Raw genomic sequence first — 23,953 nt, forward strand, 5'->3', positions numbered from 1 at the left:
GGTTCTGAGACCATCTGCTCCATAGCACAGTCATTGAGAGCATCTAGAAACTCAATCTCTTTCTCTCGACCAGAATACATATTGACCCAATCAATCTGCGGGTAGTTAAAATCACCTATTATGACACAGTTTTTATGTTTAGCCGCTATCTTTAATCCTTCCATCATATTATAATCATCCTCTCTCTTTTGATTTGGTGGGCGATAACAAACTCCCATAGTTAAATTTCCTTTTGGGCCCTCTATTTCAACCCAAAGCATTTCTAAAAGGGAATCTAATTCTTTGACCTCAGTCTTACTGGACCGTATATCCTCTCTTACATACAGAGCCACCCCACCTCCAACCCTTCCCTCCCTATCCTTCCGATATAACTTATATCCATGAATCACCGTGTCCCACTGATTCTCCTCATTCCACCAAGTTTCTGAAATTCCCACAATGTCTATGTTTTCTCCCAACACTAAACATTCCAATTCACCAATTTTACTTCGGACACTTCTAGCATTTGCATACAAACATCTATAATTTCCCAGGCAAGCTAGGCCCACTACCTCCCTCCTGCCGCCTCGAGAATCTGGCAGACAGTCCATACTGTTTGTGACCATCACAGTGGACAACTCAGATCCGTTACCCGGTAGAAAAATAGCAGCCAACCCTACATCTCTTTGAGACGAGTCCTCCCGAACCAGAGACATTTCATCTCCTGTCGGCTTTCCCCCAAGATTTAGTTTAAAAACTGCTCTGCCTCCTTTTTGATTTTAAGCGCCAGCAGCCTGGTTCCATCCGGAGACAAGTGGAGACCGTCTTTTTTGTACAGCTCCCAATTGTTCCAGAAAGCATCCCAGTACCTAACAAACTTAAACCCTTCCTCCTTACACCATCATCTCATCCACACATTGAGACTTCTAATTTGTGCCTGTCTCTCCTGCCTTGCATGTGGAACAGGTAGCACTTCCGAGAAGGCCACCTTGGAGGTCCTGGCCTTAAGTCTCCCACCTAGCAGCCTAAATTTTTCTTCCAGGACCTCACGACTGCATTTCCCCACATCGTTGGTGCCAACATGCACCATGGCCACTGGCTCCTCCCCAGCACTGTCTATCAGCCTATCTACTACAGACGTAATGTCCGCTACCTTTGCACCAGGCAAGCAAGTCACCATACGGTCAGTACGCGGTTTTGCCACCCAGCTGTCTACTTGCCTAAGGATCAAATCACCAACTACCAAGACCCCCTCTCTCCCCCTGCCCAGGGATGGTTCTTTGGCGTGGAAGGATACCCGCTCAGCAACCGAAGAAGAGGTCCCTTCTGAGGGCGCATTCCCCTTATCCTCAGCACAGTGCCCTGTTCCCTCTCGACCCTCATGCTCTCTGGCAGCAATGGGGCTGCTACGTTTAGAGCGGGGCTCATCTAATACGCCCCCGAGTGTCTTCCCCAATTGCTTAACTGACCGTCTCTGCTTCTCCAGGGCAGCCACCTCGGCCTCAAGGGTACGAACTCGTTCCCTGAGGACCAGGAGCTCCTTACATCGAGCACACACCCAAGACTTCTGTCCTGTGGACAGATAGTCATACATGTGACACTCAGCGCAAAACACTGGAAAGCCCCCACCCCCCTGCTGGCATTCTACCTTCATTATATATATATATACACACACAATATACACACACACACACACACACACACACACACATATATATATATATATATATATATATATATATATATATATATATATATATATATATATATATATATATATATATAATATACAGTCCTCTTTAAATGCTGTTGTTTAAGTGGCTCCCCTTCTGGAAGGTCAACTTACCTTATTGGGAGAACAAGGAAATCAGGGATCTGGGTTCCTGGTCCTTAGGGAGCCCCCAGGCAAAGAGCCACAGGCCAAGAGCCCTTTAGCTCTCGCCCTTCAGCTCGCGCCTTTGGCAAGGCGCAGCTTAAAATGCAAAGAGGGTGGAGCAGACCACTCCTAAGCAATCACTCTCAATCATTTCACCTTTAGCCCACTCACCCAAACATACAGCAGTTCCCCAGCTATCACAACTCAGCCTTTTAAGCAGTCACACCAACCTCAGAATGAAGTCTTTCAAAACTCAGAAATTCTCAGCAACTTCTCCAGCTGTCTCAGCTTATCAGAGCTGCTGTGCTTTGTTCTGCTCCTCTCAGGCCTCTCTGAGATGTTAAATATAATAATAAGTATGTTCACAGGAAGGACAGGTCTTACTAAAACTAGGCTCCAATCCTCCTGGGACCGTTGATTACATGGGCATTTTGGAGGCTCAGATTCTGGTGTGCTAATACAATATTCCAAAGACAGAAGCACCTAACTCCCCCCCCCCCCACACACAGTTCAGACAGTTTTTCTTAAAAACAAAAGTTAACAGATTCCAGCCAGGTAACAAATGACTTTCACAGCTAGTGAAGGTAATGTGTGTTCCTGGCCAGGGCAGAAAGATTACTTACTAACATTGTTACAAAGAACTTGAGCATGCAGGCATAACTAACATGACAATACAAGATACCTAACATCATGGTAAGAACCAATTCTTGACAGGCATACACCTCAGTGGCAAGATCTTTTCTGTCCAGGAAGGGCCACAGCTGGGTCACCATCTGAAGCTTAGTAGAAGCCACCACTGACCACAGCTACCACCTATTTATCCAACAGGAGGTGCAGGTCCAGGAACACCTCCAAGCTATGAACCTGCTCCTTGAGGGGGGCCCCTGCAAACTCACTGAGAACAGTGGATGACTCATTTCCCAGATCAGACCTTCTTCCTACCAGTAGTGCCTCTGCTTTGTTGGAATTAAGTTTCATTTTGTTAGCCCTCATCCATTTGAAAATTGTCTCCAGGCAGCAGTTCACAGTTTCCTGGGATCTGTTAGCAGCACAAGATAAGGGATTGGGTCTCTTATGCACATCCTGATAATGTCAGTAGTATTGTTTTTTGGCCTACACATCTTAGGTTTTGCAAGGCAAGCCTTTTACTTTCCATGCTGATCCTGATTCCCAAATAAATCTGTGGGGCTAGTGGAATGAGCACAGTGGACATTGGGAATGATGGAGATTTCTAGATCCCACTTGAAGTGTTTTGCTTGTTTTAGCAACAGAATTTATAATGGAGACAGATTCCTTTATTTTGATGTGTTTCTAAACTGGCAATCTAAGGGTCATAAAACCTTCATATTTCAGAAACTACACAATCAGCTTGTTCTAAAAGAGAGATAGCTATACTGGCTATTTTAGTTATTTTCCATATCTATCTATTTTGTGCATTTTTATCCTACTTTTCTCTCTGGTGGGAACCCACAGTGGCCTACAAAATATAATATAACATAGACAAATATAAACAAAACATATTATAAAAACAAAAGCACACAAAATACTCTGGGCTAATGTCCACTAGTAAGTCCACTGAGGCCGAGGCCAATCATAGTTCAAATCTGGACTTTAAATACCAGAAGTGGGAGAGAAAGAAATGCTCAGCTTAGATGTTACATGTTGGTAGCTATCTTTTCACAATTCCCCTTCCTGCTGAAAGCACCACTGGCTATGCAGCCTGAGAGATAGAAATACTCTGCCTGGATCTTACATTCTGGTAGCCATATTTCCAGTTCCCACTCCTGCTGAGGGTGAAAAATGTGGATCTGAAAAATACTAGATTTATTTTTAATCCTTTCTTCATTCCTTTGGTGTTTGTCTGTAGATTCAGAATACAGTAAAGAAAAATACAGTAAAATTTGGATACAGATTTTGGATGGGGAACTGATCCCATAATCCTGAATTTTCAGGTATCTCAGTAATGGTTTGAGTTTATATTTGTGGCTATAGATTTTTGTGCTCATTGTTTCTTATGGGAGAAGGGGGGTCTGGAAGATATATTTTTAGTGCAAATGGTACCAGATTTTCAGAGAATCAATAAGTTTTTACTAAACAGTACACTCACCATATTTGAAGAGTCCTGGACAAATGGGCCAAAGATTATGAACCTCTGAACAAGGTGCCCCCTAGCCATCCTGATCTCCACTGTTTCCTGTGTGGAAAAATGCCATGCTTCTTTCAGGGCAAAGAAGCCTGCAACAACTGTGGCAGGTGTTAATTAAGGATCAAAATAAAATTGGCTATTGGTAGGTGAAAGACTGAGATTAGAACTTTTTAGGCCAGAGCTAAGCAAATAGGCTTGCAGAGCAGGGTAAAAGGCACTTCAAGTGATGTGAAATATGTCTGTGGTGTTGCAAAAAGCTGTCCTTGCTTGGAAAGTCTCAAAGGTCCCAGGAAATGGGACTGTGGTTAGCTAGCTAGCAAACTGATGTTACAACATGTAGCTTGATGAAACAGAAGTATATGTAATTGCAACCCAGGAGATGATTCCTGGAAAATCCCAAAGAAAGTTGTTTACTAAACCGGAAAGCTGCGGTTTAGGTTATGTTATGACTGCAAACAATGCTGCCATGTATGGAAAGTACCGAAAAGACCCAAGTGTATCCCGCCTGTGTTGTGACGTGTTTCCAGTTTGTGACGTGTTTCCAGTTTGCTTGATTTTGCTGATGTATAACTTTAAGCAGTATAAAACCCTGTGTTCTGTCTGTAATCGGGGTCAGACCCACAGCTTTTGGCATGAGCCACATGGGCCTGATCCATGCGCATCTTATTTCAATAAAGAGAAAACTGTTTTCCTGATCCTGCCTCAGGCCTCATCTGTCACTGAACCAACCATCAATTGCCTACTGCAGGGGTTTTCCTGCTACACAACCCAAAAGAAACAATGTCAAACAAGAGAACCCTAACAGAATAAGCATCAGATTTGGGAACCAAAGAATAACCAGGTGGCCAGGTTGCCATGTTCCCTCCACCACTGTTCACTGTTAGGAACTGGGATACTTACTGTCACCTCCTCTATGAGCTGCTGCTGTCATAAGCTCAAATAAAGACATCTGAGATTTTGAACTGAAGCATTTGTTTTATGGCACTGTACCATATGCTCAGAGCCCCGTGGCGCAGAGTGGTAAAGCTGCAGTACTGCAGTTCTAAGCTCTGCTCATGACCTGAGTTTGATCCTGGTGGAAGCTGGGTTCAGGTAGCCAGCTTGAGGTTGACTCAACCTTCCATCCTTCTGAGGTCGGTAAAACAAGTACCCAGCTTGCTGGGGGGGAAGTGTAGATGACTGGGGAAGGCAATGGCAAACCACCCCATAAAAAGTCTGCCGTGAAAACATTGTGAAAGCAATGTCACTCCAGAGTCAGAAATGACTAGTGCTTGCACAAGGGACTACCTTTACCTTTTTTACCATATGCTAATCAATTTGCCTTAGGATTATTGCTATAGTTTTGTCACTTTGTGCTACAGCAATACATAATGACTTATGTATTATATGTGTTTATTTTTATTTACAAAATTTGTGTTCCAACTTTCTGCCATCAGAAGTGCTAATTGTGTTGTAAATCCCATGTATTTTATCTTGCTTTTATTGTCAGGTACTGATAGCTGTAGTGAATTAAGGTAAGTAATTCTTTTTTTCCTTTGTCTCAGCAAGAATCTAATCAGTTTAGGTATAACAGATTTAGTGATTACTGCAATGGTCCATTTACCTTTAATTTTAATTTAAAAGTACAGCATTTTTGATAAACACTGTAATATAAAACTCAATATTTATATTCTCACAGAGTCCAGTCCCTAAGCAATTTCTGCTTCTGTGGACCTTTTTTCTTAAAAGGAGAGATCAGTTTGTATGTTTCCCTCACAAAATGTACAGTACAATGAAAGACAAGCATATTTACTTTTAACATTATCTCTGAATTGTTCTTGAGAATCCAAAAATGGCCTTATGAAAATAGTGCTGTTGCTACTTATGCAGCTAATCTTAAAATGTGAGTAGTGCATGATGTTAATAGATGATGTTATTAGGATAGAATATATGTAGCCATATATTTAATTCACAGAAATATTTACTTTGTATTTTTAATTATTATTCTAATACTATTAGGCAAGAAAACTTTGAAGTCATTTACAGAGAGCCCATTAACTTAAACCAAGGTGAAAATATAAAGCATTCACTATAGCAGATCAACTTGGCTGGTCTCCATCTGTTTATGCATTTCTGTCCTTCAGACTATTTTTTCTAAGTTCTTCAGTCTGTCCTTTTCACAATGAACAGTTTCAAAGTATAGATACATATTGTATAGTGAGTTCTATGTATGGAGGAGTCGCAGGATGAGTGATAACAAGCTCTTTAATAGAAGTAGCATAGTATAAGACTACATTACGAGACTGGTGCCGTGGCCAATGGGGCCAAACTTATATACATCTCTAGGTCCCCGTGCAAGCATGTTATTGGGTCATTCAAACTGGTGGGGGCTTGTGATTGGTTCAGGGCTGCAGAGGTTTGGATCCTGCAGCCCTTTGTTTCCAAGTCCCCAAACTCAGTCCGTATGGCTCCAATGAGTCAGGCAGGAACACCCAAAGTCTTCCCTTGAGTACACATACATAACATCCCTCCCCTCCTAGTTCGCAAGCCCCTAGTGGACATAGTCTTTTAGTTACGCGGGCTTGCAGTGTTCTCACGTTGGCTGCCTGAGTGCTGGAGTGGGCAGCAATGCGGTTGCAGCTTCAGGCATGGCGAGCAGAGGTCCAGGCGCCAAGGGGAGCTCGGCTGGTTGGACTGGGTCCCCAGGGGTCTCTGGCGCTGATGGTAGTCCTGTCTGCTCCACTGGCTTTGGTGTTGGCAGGGTTGTTGCTGCCGGCCTCTCTGCTTCCTCTGCTTCGTGGGTTGTTGTGTCTGGTGTGGTCACCGGATTTGTGGAGCTCTCGTCTTCATCTTCCCCGCCGGGCGCCTCGTATTATTCTAGGACTTTACAAAAACCAGCAAAACAATGCTCAAATAGAAAAAGAGGGCCTGGCCATTATGGCAGGGGTTAAACAATTCCACGATTATCTGTATGGCCGGCCCTTCACCATCTTGACAGGCCACAAGCCCCTGCTGGGCCTGTTCGGCCCCGACCGACAAACACTTTCATCGTGGGTGTTGAGGTGGTCCATCTTCCTGGCAGGATATGTATGACCTCAAGTACTGCCTTGGGAAGGTAATGAGTCACGCCGACGCTTTGAGCTGCCTACCGCTGCCCTCATCAGACCCAGATCCAGTCCCGCCATCCCAGATCATGTTGTTAGAGTCCCTTCTGCACTGCCTGGTGCATGCCAATCACATTACCCGCTGCTCCTCTAAGGACAAAACCCTCTCCCGGGTTCTGGACTGGGTGTGGAGGGGTTGGCCTGAGGGCCGGGTGGGTTTGGAATTCTCGGTGTTTGCATCCCACTGGGATGAACTGTCTATGCATAAAGGGTGTCTGTTGTTGGGAAGTATGATGGTGGTGCCCCCGTTACTGCAGCAGCAAGTCCTAACAGCGCTGCACAAAACCCATCCGGGGATTGTGTGCAGTGCATGAAGGCACTGGCCCACAGCTATGTATGGTGGCTGGGAATTGACGATGCCATTGAGTCCAGGATGGCCCACTGTCAGCCATACCAGGAGACCCGTCCGGTGCCGCCCTGCACCCCAGTCCAACTAGGGGAGTCCACTCGCAACCCCTGGTCCCATCTGCACCTCAACTTCGCAGGACCTTTCCAGGGGCAGATATTCTTTCTTATTGTGGACTCCTACTCCAAGTGACCGGAGGTAGTACCAATAGCATCCACATCCTCCCGGGTGGCATTAGGGGCTCTCTGCAGGGCTGTGGCTTTTTGCAGATTTTTGTAGGCTTTTTTCAGGGTTTTTGCGGCTTTTTACAGGGTTGCAGCTTCAGGCATGGCGAACGGAGGTCCAGGTGCTATGGGGAGCTCAGCCGGCTGGACTGGGTCCCCACGGGTCTCTGGTGCTGATAGTAGTCCTGTCTTTTCCACTGGCTCTGGTGCCGGCAGGGATGTTGCTGCCATCCTCTCTGCTTCCTCTGGCTTGTGGGTCATTGCATCTGGTGCAGTCGCCAGATTTGCGGAGCTCTTGTCTTCATCTCCCCCCCCCCAGGCACCTTGTGTGTCCGCAATTGGTTGATGTGCCACCTCATTGTGAACCCCCCCCCCTCAGAGGTGACCTCGTACATGACAGCACCCAAAACTCTGGATACATGTGCTGGTATCCATGCTTGCCCCCCCTGAGGTTTTTGGGAAACACTAAGTCCCCTGTATCAAAACCCCGGGGAGCCCAGGCCACCTCTGGTACCTCTTGTAGGTCTGCAGCATGGTCCAGGTGCATGCAGTCAAGCAGGGTTGTCAGCTGCTGGCCCATCAGAAGCTCGGCTGGGCTGTGGCCGGTGACAGTACTGGGGGTGAAATGTTGTGCCAGGAGGCACTCGGTGAGGTGGGCTTTCCACTCCCCTTATATGATGCGATGGAGCATTTCCTTCGTAGCCTGCACCATGCTTTCTGCTTGGCCATTGGTGGCTGGGTGAAGGGAGGCCAACCTTATGTGCTTTATTAAGTTCCAGCCACAGAAATCCTGAAACTCGGCCGAGGTGAAAGCTGACCCATTATCTGATACCAAAGTATCTGGGAGGCCATGTGTGGCAAAAACCCTGCAGAGAGCCCCTAATGCCGCCTGGGAGAATGTGGAAACCTAACAAACATAGTCTTTAAGATGTGCTGGTTTCCGCCGCTCCTGGTTGGACTGACGAAGCCCACCGGGTGTGGCCAGGGAGTCTGGATCCCTTGTCTAGGTTGCCAGGCTGCTGGAAGTCTGTGACGGGGGAGCGGTGGAAGGGTCCATGATGTCGGAGTTGCCCGGTTGGGGTTCCTCCAATTCCTGGTGGTCTGGCTGGGCACTAACTCCCGCTGGCTCCTGCTGCAGCACCGGATTCATGCAGGGCCACTGCCGAAGTTCCAGGCATATATGGTGTCTCCTGGGGAAAATCCTTGTGGCATCTCCTGGCACTCTGGTGATGGTCTAGGTTCAGGGGCTCTATCTGAGTGGAGACAGTCCAGTCTGGTCGTCAGGCAGTGGCCCATGAGAAGCTCTGCAGGGCTGCGACCTGTGATAGCACTCGGGGTCACTCGATGGCCAAAAAGGAACGCAGCTAATCGGTGGTCCCAGTCCCTGTGAATTGATCACCGGAGGAACTCTTTTGTGGTGCGCACCATCCGTTCTGCCTGTCCATTGGTGGCTGGGTGGAATGGGGCAGAGCAGACATGCCTGATGAGGTAGCAACCCAGAAACTCTTGGAACTCCTCTGAAGTGAAGGCCGTTCCATTGTCTGTCACCACCATGTCTGGGATGCCATGTGTCCAGGCGAGCAGTTTCATTTTAACAATGCCCAGGTGAGTCTCATGTAGGGTTTTCAGAACTCTTTGGTGCAGGACAAAGGGAACCACCACCTGGCTGTCCCAGAGCAGGCATGCTTTGTGAGAAGAGAGTTCATCCCGGCGTGAAGAAAAAGTTGTAAATTTGGGGTCTACCCAGCCGGTAGGCCAACTCCTCCCCACCCAGTCGAGAACACGGGATAAGATGCGGTCTTTACCTGAGTGGCAGGTGATGTCAGCCGCTTGCAAGGGTTGGTCGGGGAGATCCTCGATGAGTAGGATCTGGTGGGGCAGGGCTGGGTCCGGATCTTGGGCAGTTAACAGCAAGCAACTGAGGGCATCGGTGTGCTGCATTGCTTTTCCAGACCTGTGCTGCAGCGTGTATTGGTAGCCTGCAAAAAAGATAGACCAGCGCAGGACCCAGGGTGAGAGCATCTGGGGGAGTTTGCCAGTTGGGAGCAAGTACACCCAGCAAGGGCTTGTGGTCCATGGCAATAGAGTATGGTCACCTGTAGAGGTAGTTGTGGAACTTTTTTACTCCCTCAATGATGGCCACCGCCTCTGTCTATTTTCACGTAGTTGCATTTGACCAAATTCAGGGTGCAGGATTAATAAGCCACTGATACCTCCCTGCCATCTGGGAGGCAATGGCCAAGGACCGCCCCCACGCCATACAGAGATGCGTCGCAGGCAAGGACAACCGGCAAGGATTCATCAAAGTGTGCCAGAACCTTGTTGGAAGTCAGCAGTGCTTTGATGCTGATAAAAAGCAAGCCTCCCAGAATGCGGAGGCTTGCTTTTTATCCCAGACCCATGGAGCATTCTTGTTGAGGAGACAGTGAAGGGGTTTCGCAAATGTGGCTTTGAGGGGCAGGAATGAATGATAAAAGTTCAGGAGCCCCCCAAATACTTGTAGCTCCTGTTTGGATTTGAGTTCCGAGGCATCAACTATGGTTCTGATTTTGCTAGGAGCTGAATGGATACCCTCTGCGTCGACTAATAATCCCAGGAACTCAACCTGCAGAACTCCCAGGAGACACTTTTCCTGCTTCATTTTTAGCCCAGCCGAGTCGAAACATTGTAGGATAGTGCGGAGATGGTTGATGAAGTCCTCTTCCATTGGGGTGGCAATCACAGTGTAGCATATCGTGTTCGCAGAACGCAACCATTTCGTTATAACGCAACATAGAAACAGCGTTAGTCTGCGCCAGCAGCGGAGGCGACTGGGGACACCCAGATGCCTCCGTGCAGAGCGCTGATCACCCGCCTATCGCCACCAGTGGCGGGAAATAGGCTGGTCAGGATTGGACTGGCCAGCCTGGAGGAGGTTCCGGGCGATGTATATAAGCGGGGCCCGGCCCGCGTGCTCTCTCTCTCCATCTTGTAATGTACCCTGAATAAAGCATGTTGCCCTACGCTCGTCTCTCAGCTTGGTACATTATAGTGGCGACGAGGATGGGATCCTAGCCCTTCAGACAACTGGGCTACCGAGGAGACTCACAAGCAACCGAGCGCTACATCGCTACGACCGCCGCTACTACTGCCACCATGGCCAGCCCAAGCGGGAACACCGGTCACATCGAAGCATTCAACCCCGCCAATCCTGAAGGATGGGAGTCCTATTCGGAAAGGGTTGATTGCTACCTGAGGGCGAATCGCATAACCGAGGACAGCATGAAGAGGGACGTTCTCCTGAGCGTCTGCGGGGCCGCCACCTTCGAGATCGCAAAGGGTCTCTCGGCCCCCGCCCGTCTCACGGAGAAGACCTACGTGGAGGTCGTCCGCCTCCTCACGGGACATTTCCTGTCACAGCCGTCGAGGGTGGCCCGTCGGTTCCTCTTCCACAAGAGGGACCAGGTCCAGGGAGAATCGGCCGCAGACTACCTGGCCGCCCTGTGACAGATCGCCGGGAGCTGCAACTTCCCGAACCTGGAAGAGACCCTGGCCGACCGGTTCGCCTGGGGCCTCCGCGACGAGAGGCTCCAGCAAAAGCTCTTCGCAAAGGAAGAGCTCACCCTCCAGGGCGCCTTCAGCAAAGCTGTGGCATTTGAGAGGACCACCCGGACCTTCCCCAGGGCAAAGACCGAGGCCACCCACCACGAGGAGCTGGACCCCGACCACTAGGACGAGGGAGAAGCGTTCCAGATGCGCCATACCACAGGACCAACCACCCGAGCTCCACAGCGCCCCCGAACGAGCGAACGAACGAACCAACACACTAACGAACGAATGAAATGCGCCAGCTGCGGCGACCCCCACGACAGACGGGACTGCCAGTACCGGACCTGGGACTGCAGAAGCTGCGGGAAGACCGGCCACATAGCGCGGGCTTGCCGAGACAAGTCCAACCGCCAGAGACCAACCACGCACCACGAGGCTGCCGAGTCCCACTCCACGGCCTCCACCACACTCCAGGTACTGAACTTGCCCTTTACCACCCCCAACAAGATCAAGATGACGGTCCTCATAGAAGGAGCCCCATGCCTCATGGAGGTGGACTCAGGCTCCTCCATCTCCATAATCGCGGAGGAGACCCTGAGGAAGCTGTGCCCCCGTCAGAGAGTACCGCTGCGGCCAGCAGATTTTATTTTACGGGACTTTCAGAAAAACCCGGTACAAATCGCGGGGTGGGCCAGGGTACAAGTGGAGCGGGGGTCTTTCAGGGGCCCACTGGACATCCTGGTGGTCAAGTGACCGCTTACCACCCTGTTGGGCCTCGAATGGTTCAGCCCCTTGGGAATCCGCATAGAGGGGGTAGCGCAAACGGTCTCAGCCGGAGGGTTCGGGGAGGTGTGCAGAGAGTTCCCAGATGTATTTGACGGGTCGCTGGGTAGCTATAAGGGCCCGGCCATCTCCCTACCACTCGACCCAACGGTCAGGCCGATCCGGCTCAAGGTGAGGAGGGTCCCCTTCACCTTAAAGCCCAAAATTGAGGCAGAACTGGACCGCCTCACGGCTCAAGGGGTCCTGGAGCCGGTCGATTATGCCATGTGGGAGACCCCCATAGTGACTCCGGTCAAACCGAATGGGGAGGTGCGGATATGTGCAGACTACAAGTGCACAATAAATAAGGCACTCCAGGATAACCCCTACCCAGTGCCTGTAGTCAGCCACGTTTTGGCAGCCCTGGCGGGGTCAAACAGTTTCGGGAAGCTGGACTTGGCACAAGCCTACCAACAGCTCCCGGTGGACACCAAAACGGCAGAGGCCCAGACTATAGTGACCCACAGGGGAGCCTTCAGGGTGCGTAGACTACAGTTTGGGGTCAGTGTGGCTCCAGGGATTTTCCAGAGTATAATGGATGCTCTCCTCAAAGGGATCCCCGGCGTCCAGCCCTTTTTCGACGACATTTTAATCACCGCCCTGGACCCCGCGGAGTTCAGCAACCGCCTCAGGGAGGTGCTCCGTCATTTTCAAGCGGCTGGACTAAAAGTGAAGAGGGAGAAATGCTTGCTGGGAGTGCCGCGGTGGAGTTCCTGGGCTTCGCAGTGGACGCGGAGGGCATCCACCCGACCGAGGAAAAAACCCGGGCCATCATTCAAGCCCCAGCTCCCACGTGTAAAGCAGAGCTACAGAGCTTCTTGGGGGTGCTCAATTTCTATCACACATTCATACCCCACAAAGCGGCCATCGCTGAACCCCTACACCAGCTACTGGACAAAAAAGCTCCTTGGGTGTGGGGCAAGCGACAAGCCGCCGCCTTCCAGGCAGTGAAGGACGTTCTGGTCTCCAATGCAGTGCTGCATCACTTCAATGAGCGCCTACCGGTAGTCCTGGCCTACGACGCATCACCTTACGGGGTGGGCGCAGTCCTGGGGCACCAGCTACTGGACGGCCGGGAGGTACCGGTCGCTTACTACTCCCACACCCTCACATCGGCGGAGCGTAATTACGCTCAAATAGACAAGGAGGCTCTGGCCATCGTAGTGGGGGTTCACAAATTTAACGATTATCTGTATGGGCGACGGTTCACAATAGCCACAGACCACAAACCACTCTTGGGTCTGCTGGCCCCGGACCGCCAAACCCCCCAAATCCTGTCCCAAAGGGTGTTGAGGTGGAATCAATTCCTCAACTCCTACACGTACACCTTGGTACACAGAGCGGGCAAAGCGATGGGCCACACGGACGCGCTCAGCCGCTTGCCGCTTCCGGACACGGGCCCCGATTCAGCACACCATGTCATGTCGGTCGAGTCACTCCCGGACCAGCCACTGCACGCCGCAGAAGTGGCCAAGGCCACCGGGAAAAACAAGACTCTGGCAAGGGTTCTCGACTGGGTGGTGAGGGGGTGGCCTGAAGGGAACATGGGGGAAGAGTTCAAGCCCTATAAAATGAGGAGGGAGGAACTAGCAGCCCACAAGGGGTGTCTGCTATGGGGGAGCCGGGTGGTAGTCCCCCCCCCCTCTACAGAAGCGGGTCCTGGAATCACTCCACGAAACACACCCCGGCATAGTTAGAATGAAGGCCTTAGCTAGGAGCTATGTTTGGTGGCCTGGAATGGACGGGGAGATAGAGAACTGGGTCCGGAGATGCAGCGCTTGTCAGGAGTCGCGGCCGGACCCCCCCCAGCGCCCCGGCCACACGGTGGGAAACCACAAGGAAACCTTGGTCCAGGCTCCACATAGACTTCGCGGGCCCATTCCAGGGGCAGATCTTCATAATCATAGTAGACGCATACACAAAATGGCTAGAGGTCATTCCTGTGGGGTCCACCTCTTCCGCAGCCGCTATCCGAGCCCTGCGCAGGGTCCTGTGCACCCACGGCATCCCAGACACCATAGTCCCGGATAACGGGGCAGCCTTCACCTCAGGGGAATTCCAGGCGTTCCTCCAGAGGTACCTCATAAGACACATAAGGTCTGCCCCCTTCCACCTGGCCACCAACGGCCAGGCGGAGCGGATGGTCCGTACGACCAAAGAGGCCCTGGGCCGAATCGTGCAGGGCGATTGGGACCACAGATTAGCCGTGTTCCTCTTTGACAACAGGGTCACCCCAAACCCAGTCACTGGGGTTAGCCCGGCAGAGCTCCTCATGGGGCGCAAGCTCACAACAAGGTTGGACAGGCTGCACCCCGACCGAGCCTCTGACGTGCGAGGGTCCCCAGAGGTCAGAGACGCTGCTAGGGGGTTTTTCGCTGGGGATCCAATATTCGCTCGCAACTACGCCACGGGACCTGAGTGGCTAGCGGGGCGGGTACTACGGGTCGTGGGATCCCGCCACTACGAGGTGTCCACCGAGGGGGGCCAGATCCTACGCAGGCACATCGACCAGATGCGCCGCCGGACCCTACCAGAGGTACCCACTGAAGCGGAAGAGGAGGCAGGGTCCGGAGAGCCACCGACGACCACTGCACCAGCACCGTTTCTGCCCCCACCAGCAGAGGCGAACCAACCCCCCGAACCAGCCCGGCAGCCCACTGACGCTCCAGCCCCCGGAGAAACCCCGGAAGCCGAAGCCACCCCGGCACTGCAAGCAACCCCAAGGCGTTCAACACGGGAGCGCCGGCCTCCCGCCTACCTCCGGGATTATGTACATCAACTAAGGGGGGAGGAGTGTAGCATATCGCGTTCGCAGAACGCAACCATTTTGTTATAACGCAACATAGAAACAGCGTTAGTCTGTGCCAGCAGCGGAGGCGACTGGGGACACCCAGATGCTTCCGCGCAGAGCGCTGATCACCCGCCTATCGCCACCAGTGGCGGGAAATAGGCTGGCCAGGATTGGACTGGCCAGCCTGGAGGAGGTTCCAGGTGATGTATATAAGTGGGGCCCGGCCCGCGTGCTCTCTCTCTCCATCTTGTAATGTACCCTGAATAAAGCATGTTGCCCTACACTCGTCTCTCAGCTTGGTACATTATACACAGCATCATCAAAGAAGTGCTGGTCCCTGGGGATAGCTTTTAAGAGAAAGTCCATTAAGTTTTGGAAGATCCCAGGGGCCACACTGACCCCAAACTGCATTCTCTTAACCTTGAATGCCCCCCCCACTGTGCGTCACAATCGTTTGCGCCTTGGTGGTGGCTTCATTGACTGGTAACTGTTGGTAAGCCTGTGCCAGATCCAATTTGCCAAAGATTTTCATGCCAGCGAGGGAAGCTAGAACATGGCTGACCATCACACTGGGTAGGATGGTTTTGTAACACCTTGTTCAGCGTACACTTGTAGCCCGCACAGATGCGAACATCTCCATTAGGCTTTATGGGGGTTACAATAGGTGTTTCCCAGGTTGCGTTGGGCACTGGTTCTAGCACCTCTTGAGCCACTAGGCGCTCTAGTTCCACTTCAATTTTAGGTTTGAGTACAAAAGGGATGCTCCTGGCCTTCATTCGGATTGGCTGCACTTGGGGGTCTAGATCAAGTGACCCTTTGTAACAGCCCAAGGTACCATCAAAGATGGATGGAAATTCCTCACAAACCCTCCCCAAGTCTGTAGGGGTTAAGCTATGCACTCCCGTGACTGCAAACCCCAAAGGCGTGAACCATGCCAGACCCAGCAAACTTGTGCATCAGCCTCCCACCACGAGCAAGTCCAAAAGTTCATCAAATTTTCTGTACTGCACCCGGAACTTTCCCCACCCCCTTATTTCCACATCATTCTGTGAAAAGTCTCTGAGGATGAATCCCATGGGCCGGAGGTGAGGCCATCTGTTGGGACAGATTTCCATGAGGGTCTCCTCCACAATGATTGAAATGGAGGACCCTGTGTCCAATTCCATCTGGCAAGGGGCTCCCTTTAACCTAGCAGTCACCTTGATTTTATCTGGGGTGTCCAAGGGCAGATGCAGTACCTGCAGTGGGTGGAGTGACATGGTGTGGAACTCCATCTCATGCGTTGACTCCTGGTGCGCGGTTTGTCACCTTTGGGTCCCTTTGGAGCGGCAGAATTGGGCGATGTGGCCAACCTTTCCACAGGTCCAGCATTGGGCATCTTGGAACTGCCAGATCCTCCACTTGTGGAGCTCTCCGCAGCTGGTGCAGGGAGTCGAGATTGCAGCATGAGGTGGTGTTGTGGTCGGGCGTGAGGCATGGTGAGTTGGTCGGGGCAGCTGTAGGACCTCTTCCACTTTGTCGGCCGATTCCATATGGTGGGCTGTTGTGGCAGACCTTCTGGAAACTGGTGGGCTTGGCGGCAGATGGACCTCCGCGGTGAATTGGTCTGCTGCTTCGGCAGCAAGGGCCTCTTCCATCATGACCTGGAATGTGGGGTCCTTCTTGGCAAGGAGCCTCCGTTGGATTCTTTCATACCTGACCCACACACTGGCTGGTCCTGGAGGGCCTCCTCCATGTTGCTGAAATTGCAGTGGCAGGCCGCCCTTCGGAGGGCCGTAACGAATGCCGTAATCGACTGTCCCACTGCCTTGTTCCTTCCGTAGAATGCGTGGTGGGCCACTATGATGGAGGGTTTGGGTGCGAAGTGCTCTTAAAGCTGGTTCAAGATGGTCCGGCACGGTGTGTCTTTTAGGTCAGCCAGAACGGTGGCTCAGTGGTAGAGCATCTGCTTGGGAAGCAGAAGGTCCCAGGTTCAATCCCTGGCATCTCCAAAAAAGGGTCCAGGCAAATAGGTGTGAAAATCCTCAGCTTGAGACCCTGGAGAGCCGCTGCCAGTCTGAGAAGACAATACTGACTTTGATGGACCAGGGTCTGATTCAGTATAAGGCAGCTTCATATGTTCATAACCAGCAGGGAATGGGTGATCTCGAATGTCGAGCGTTCGCAGACATGAAAGAAGGTGGGCCGCTTCTTTGCATCATCCATGATGTCCAAAGACTCCAGGAAGAAAGCAAAGCGGGAGGTGTAGGATTCCCAGACCTCGATGGTGGCGTTGAACTCATTGAAGTGTCCTGGCAGCAGCACTATCGTCCGGTGGTGGCGATGCATTGCGCGATGCTGGATGCAGAATGCAGCAATGCATGGTGCTGTTTCCGATGGCTGAGGCTCTTCACTCACCAGGATCCCCCCTTCATCGCCTGTAAAATGTATTGGCTTCGAAGCATGAGGACACCAGGAGATAGAGAATGCAGCTCTTTAATAAGTGATTCAGCATAGTAAGATAAAAACAGAACTAGCTAGCAGGGTCAATGGCCCTGCTTATATGCATGGAATTAACCCCACCCAAAAACTTATTAAACACAACTATAAGTTAACAGCTGGCCCAACGATCCATAATAGGACACCTTCTTGCATCCTGGTGGCTGTTGTTCTGAGGTCTCAAGCTCAGCCAAGTCCCTGCTGGCCCTAAGGCCAAACTCCAGTCCCAATACATAACACCCTTCTAGGCTGTGAGAATCAATGTGTGCTGAGAGGCTTGGAATCAATGTGTGCACTAGAGAACTTGAACCTGCTTTTAGGGAAACACTAGCCCCTCTTTTACCCCAGGTAGATTTCTGTTACAAGAAATCTACATCCTTTAGGGAAGCCAGGAAATCCTCCAGAATTATAGCTTTCCTTCAGACTATAGAGATCAGTCTCTGAGGAGAAAATGGATGCTTTCAAAGATGTACTTTGGAGGCAATGTACTCCACTGAGGTCCCTGTCTTCCTCAGGCTCCACTCCCAAATTTCCAAAGATTTCCGAACCTGGACTCCTTGCACTCTCCTTTCTCACTTTCAGTGGTCTGACCCATCAAAAGTTGTGTGTGCATGCACACATACATGGAGGATTTCCCCGTTTTCACTGCCGCCAGTCTCCCCGGTCTCTTCCCTGTCTCTTCTACTCTCCCTGAAGCCCTGTTTTCTCTGCTGCTGCTTTCCCCAGACTCTTCCCTGCCTCCCAAGCTCTCCCCGCAGCCCCATTTTCACTGCCACTGCTGCCCTCCCTGGGCTCTTCCCTGCCTCCTAAGCTCTCTGCACAGCCCTGTTTTCACAGCTGCTGCTCTCCCTGGGCTCTTCCCTGCTTCTCCTCTTCCTGCACTGCCCACAGCCTTGCCTCCCAAGCTATCCCCATTTTCACCTCCGCCACTCTCCCCAGGCTCTTCTTCCCACCTCCAAGAGCATGAGAGACAGAGAGATGGGACCCGGAGGCTGGCTGCTGGAAGAAGCAGCCAAGACTCCACAGTCCCCCACCCAAAATTTTATGCCCTGGCCCCCCCCACCCCAAAATCTCTGGCTATGAAACTGGTGCCTCAGGGGGGCAGTTTAGTACAGTGGAGCTGACCATGTAACAAGGTTGTTTTTAGGGAGTAGGAGGAGAGACATAGCTAGATAAGAGTTGACAGGTGAAAATGGGAGGGTAGCACCTGGGAAAGTTCAAAAATAATAAGGAAAGGTCAGAATTTGTGTCTGGGAGATGTATTCTCTCTGAAGCGCTGTGCACTGCTCTGGAGTCAAAGCCTACCCCCAGAAGAGATGACTGGCAAGCATTGCTGAAGGAGCTGAGAGAACCCATCAAGGTTTTACAGGCAAAAGGTGATTCTGTTGGCTAGCTAGCTAGCAGCAGCAGGACAATAACTCCCTGAGCAGCCCCATAACTCTGGTGCCAATGGGCTATTCTCCTCATGTTCCCTTCCTACACCCCCCTCCCCCCACCTTTGCAGCTGATCTGAGAGGAAAGCAAAGACAGGAACTTCGTCTTGCACCTCCTGAACCAGTTCAGCTCTTACCTGAAGCAGTGCCTCTTTCCCCCTGCTCAGCATTTAAAAACGAACCCCAACCCACCTCCTGCAATGGCTCCTCTCTGGCTTCTTGAGACAGGGCCAAGCCATGAGGCACTACAATCACACAAGCAGCAAGCCAAGCACGAATTGAGATGCACTTCCCCTCTTCTGGCAAGACAGGCAGGTGCTTCACAGAGAGCAGGAAGGAGTGAGGCATGGGTGTTTGGGGAGGATGCTGGGTTGTTTGGGGGGGGGGGCAGACATTCACCCCTGTGCATATAGGCCTGCAGAGCTCTATAAGACAGCACATACCTTTTTGGTAGAAACAATGCAACACATTTGAGAAGCTCTGTCCCCATTTCATTTGATATTTAAGAGAAAGGAGGAAATATGCTGTGATATATTTCAGTGTGCTCGAACAGTTATGGAATAGTCTGTGTTATGTTTGTGGACTCAAGAGAAGACTTTGGATATTCCCACTGGGCTCATTGGAGACCTGGGAACAAACAACTGCAGGATCCAAATCCCTGCAGCCCTAGACCAATCACAAGCCCCCACTAGTTTGAATGACCCAATTATGTGCTAGCATGGGGATCCAGAGATGTATATAAGTTGGGCCGGTAGGCCCCATCCTCAGTCTTGTATTGTAACCTTTTACTATGTGATTCCTATTAAAGAGCTTGTTATCACTTACTCCACGACTCTGCCATGCATAGAACCCACTATATTATAGTCTGTTTTAACAATTAATACTTTGTTAGGTAGCAATGTACCATTTGTAAGTGTTTTTGAAAAGCTGAAACTACAGGGAAGGTTGCTGAAGGCAATGGCTAGCAAAGGGAATATGGTTTTCACAAATCTATCAATCATGTCTTGCTTTGCACTGAGGAATTACACATTGTTACAAGTAAAAATTAAATCAGTAGAGACATCCATAATCTAAAAGTATATAAATGTAGCAATTCTTTTGTTCACCCTCATTTAGCAGCGCCACAGAGGACATTTCACATAACCTGAAGCTATAAATTGACAATCTCTGAAAACACAAGTCAAAGCATGCAAGATAATTTAAATGTGTAACAGGTCAGAAGGGCAGATATCCCCTGCCCACAATACAATACAGCAGAAATATTCATTTATATTACTTTAATACTAGAGCTCTGAAGGAAAAAAAATGTGCCTTCTTATTTCAAATCAGTTTGTGAACTGTGCCTTCCTTTTCACTGCAGCTTCTGGTTATGAGCACCACTCTATTCTGCTCATTCAGTTCATTGCCATGTTGAATTTCTGACCAGATAGATTTTCTGCACAAAAGTTGTCTCTTCTGACTTAGCTCTCCCCCCCCCACCCCTCTCTCTGTGATGTTCACAAAAATATTTGCCTTCCACTTTTTTGCACATGTTGGCCTAACCTCAGCCTTTATTTTCCATCTGCTGCTGTGTATGAGTCATTTATTTTGCTTGGAAGGGCTTCTTCAGTGCATGATTGCAGCTTCCATTACAACGTCCCAGTGTCCTGAATCACAGTGTCCTGAAGCCAATCAGATTTGATTAGGTGCCAGTGTCACTTTGGGAGGATCACACACTAGAGTTTCTGGGGACAAACACACACACACACACAGAATAAGGCCTGTTGTGAAAAAAATGCAATGAGTTCTAAAAGGAGGCTCTTGGTGAGTACTCCCACCTTTGCTGTCTTCCTACCCACCCAACTGAAGGCACTCACTCCCTCCCCCACCTCAAGGGGAGATGGTCTCTACCATCTAGAGAGCCTGAAGCCCCCCCCCCCAATGCCTGGTTTGGCTCGTCCTTGTAGCCGAAGTTGCAGGACACGTCCGAGGGTGTTGTGCCAAAACCAGAAATTCTCCCTTCACAGGAATTTTCCAAGAAATTGTCTATAAATGTCAAAGTCAAGCAATTTCATAACAAATTGATTCTAAACAATATTGCATCTCCTGTGTTAAGTTTTGTATGGAGTTCGATATGCTCTGTTTCAGATACTTCCTTTGTCAAGAGAAGATAGATAAGTCTAAGAGAAGAATCACAGATGTGATATGTGCATAAAATACACTACAAAGCCCAAACAAAAAGTTCCCAAAGATCTATTTATCCAGGCTTTTAATTAGGGTTTTTAATGGTCTGTCTCTGTTTTATGGGTAGTTTTTATGTTGTCCAATGGTTTGTATTTATAGGTTTATTTTTAAGTCTTGCTTTTAATATTGCGATATTGTTTTAATTGTAAGTCACCTCAAGTAGAGGTGGTATAGAAATATCTCAAACAAACAAACAAATGTAGAGTAGTAGTTAAGTTCTGAATTAGGATGGGAGTCATTACTCTGGGCTCAGTGGGTAACTTAGGCCAGGGGCAGCCCAATCCTTAGGTGGCTTCCAGTCATGGTGTAAGTGTGACACTGCTAGTAGACACGCTAAGGGCTTTGTTCAGCTCAGCCATGGGGGTGGGCGGAGGGAAGAAGCGTAGCTCACCACATGGGAGACCATCTCCATGGCAACACCGCTGGCGTGGGACCCCTGGCGCACGTGAGGCAAAGGCAGCAGGAGGGGCGGGTCAGTGCAGGCTCCCCCAGATTAGCCAGTCCTGGTGCAGGCACCATGGCAGATGACAGTCAGGGTGGGAAAGGCCACCCTGGAGAGGTTGATCACCTTCCCCAATTCACCCCCTGGCAGAGAACTGAGCCAATCACAGGTGGATGGGCAAGGCCAAAGGAGAGAAGTTTCACTGACAAGGGGAGGGGAAAGGAGTGAGGCACAAGAGAAGCATGACTTTCTGCCAATGGAGGGGAGGGCAGTGGAAGGTTGGAGCTGCAGGATTGGTCAGTCCAATATGCCAATGGCAGGCAGATGAGCAGAGGCATATGACCTCCCTGTCGGCCATAAATAGAAAACACATAGTGCAGGAATCTGCATGCAGAGACCTCAGGAAAAATGTGTTTTGGAATGAGCAGACAGAGTCTAGGCATGCCACCAAGCCCCATAGGGAAGCTGTCCCCGGCATGGACTTGGAGTCCCTCCAGGACGCCCTGATGCCCCCTGCTGTGTACATGGAACCCCTCCCCCAGGGATCACAGAACTCAGAGTGTGGAGCTGTGGCCATACAGCCACTCCATTAGGGCCACCCCCCGTCTGCTGTAGACCAGCCCCCCTTCCATGGGATGAGCGGGACAAAGACCTCCCCCTCCCCTGTCCAGACCTGCAGCGGCAAGGTGGCTCATAGTTTGTTCATCCCCTGCCCCCTCCCCAAGAAACAAGTGAGCCTGCCCTCCAAGACAATCCCTTGGGGAGCCCAATAACAGAGTGATAGAGAGGAGGGGGGCACAGGGAATGTGCAGCAGATGCCAAGCACAAGAGACAAAGTAGGGTACATCTCAGACTTTATTGTTCAAGAACTGAGTGCAACAGTTTCCCAGGAAAAACCTGGATCATCTTGTAGGACACCAAGCTCCACTCCGAAAGGAGGGCAGAAGCAGCTGTCTGAGGGGTGGGGTTGAATCACCACACACACAAGCTTCTCTGTTGAATTCCCACCTGCAATACAGAGAAAGAGATCAAGAGCACCCGAAGGTGTGGCAGCTGCAGCAAGAGGCTGTGTCTTGGTGAGGGAAAGGGACAGTCTCTGACCCACCTCTCCACAGGCATCAGGGAAGTTGCTAGACCTCCCCCTCCCCTGGTGCCCTGCCAGGGGTGGGAATAAGGCAGAGGACAGATGGGGGAGCCTCCAGCAGCATGCAGGGCCTGCGACCACCGCCCCCTGCTTGAGCTCACAGTCCAGGTCAAGTCACTCTGCCCAGCTGTGTGCAAGGGGAGGGGGGAGGAACTTTGGGGTGGGAGTTGCACTTTCCTGTCCATATGTGACTACCGTTGTACACTCAGCCTCTGGAGACTGGGTACCTGTTGGGACTAGGAAATGAGACGTTAGCCATAGAGGAGAGACCTCGCTCTCTTCCTCACAAGTCAAAGAGCTTGCCCTGTACTGCCTAAGCATGATCGCTGTGCAGTGCCCATCACCAAAGTGCCCTAGCCCTCGCTCTAAGTCTGCGTGGTAGGGAGCTCACTGGCAGAGTCCCTTGCTGCATGACCCACCTAACCTAACGAGTTGTGCGAGGTCAGAAGGGAAGTTTTTCTAGCAGGTGGGGAGTGGCAATTGGGTGTTGGGGAGGGGGCTCACCCAGCCTGGGGTGTGCGGGGATTAGTGAGCCAATTACACGGCTCCCTAAGGGGTTGCAGGCTCCCACTGTGGCGGGGGCTGTTTGTTTTCGATTTCAATGACTGCCTATGGGATATACCACCATTTTCATGGATGTAACTTTATGCCTCTCGGGAGTGTGTGTCATAGCCCAAAATCCTTAGGGAACTGCCTAAGCCTGGCTGAGCCCCTGACTCCACCCCATCCTTTGCCAGCGCAGCTCACTCGGCTGTACTTTCGCCTTTTTGCTTTTTAACTTGTTCATAAATGATTTAGAGTTGGGAGTGAGCAGTGAAGTGGCCAAGTTTGCGGATGATACTAAATTGTTCAGGGTGGTGAGAACCAGAGAGGATTGTGAGGAACTCCCCACAAGTTCGCCCGCCCCAGAACCACTAATGTTGGAAGGGGTGTTGAAAGACCTGAGTCAGATTGAGGTGACAAAAGAAGAGGTCCTACAACTAATAGACGAATTAAAAACTAATAAGTCACCGGGTCAGGATGGCATACATCCGAGAGTTCTGAAAGAACTCAAAGTTGAACTTGTGGATCTTCTAACAAAAATCTGTAATCTTTCATTGAAATCTGCCTCCGTTCCTGAGGACTGGAAGGTAGCAAATGTCACCCCCATCTTTAAAAAGAGTTCCAGAGGAGATCCGGGAAATTACAGGCCAGTCAGTCTGACTTCAATACCGGGAAAGTTGGTAGAAACCATTATCAAGGACAGAATGAGTAGGCACATTGATGAACATGGGTTATTGAGGAAGACTCAGCATGGGTTCTGTAGGGGAAGATCTTGCCTCACTAACCTGCTACATTTCTTTGAGGGGGTGAACAAACATGTTGGCAAAGGAGCCCC

The sequence above is a fragment of the Heteronotia binoei genome, chromosome 3, assembly GCF_032191835.1.
Source record: "Heteronotia binoei isolate CCM8104 ecotype False Entrance Well chromosome 3, APGP_CSIRO_Hbin_v1, whole genome shotgun sequence".
Classification (NCBI taxonomy): Eukaryota; Metazoa; Chordata; class Lepidosauria; order Squamata; family Gekkonidae; genus Heteronotia; species Heteronotia binoei.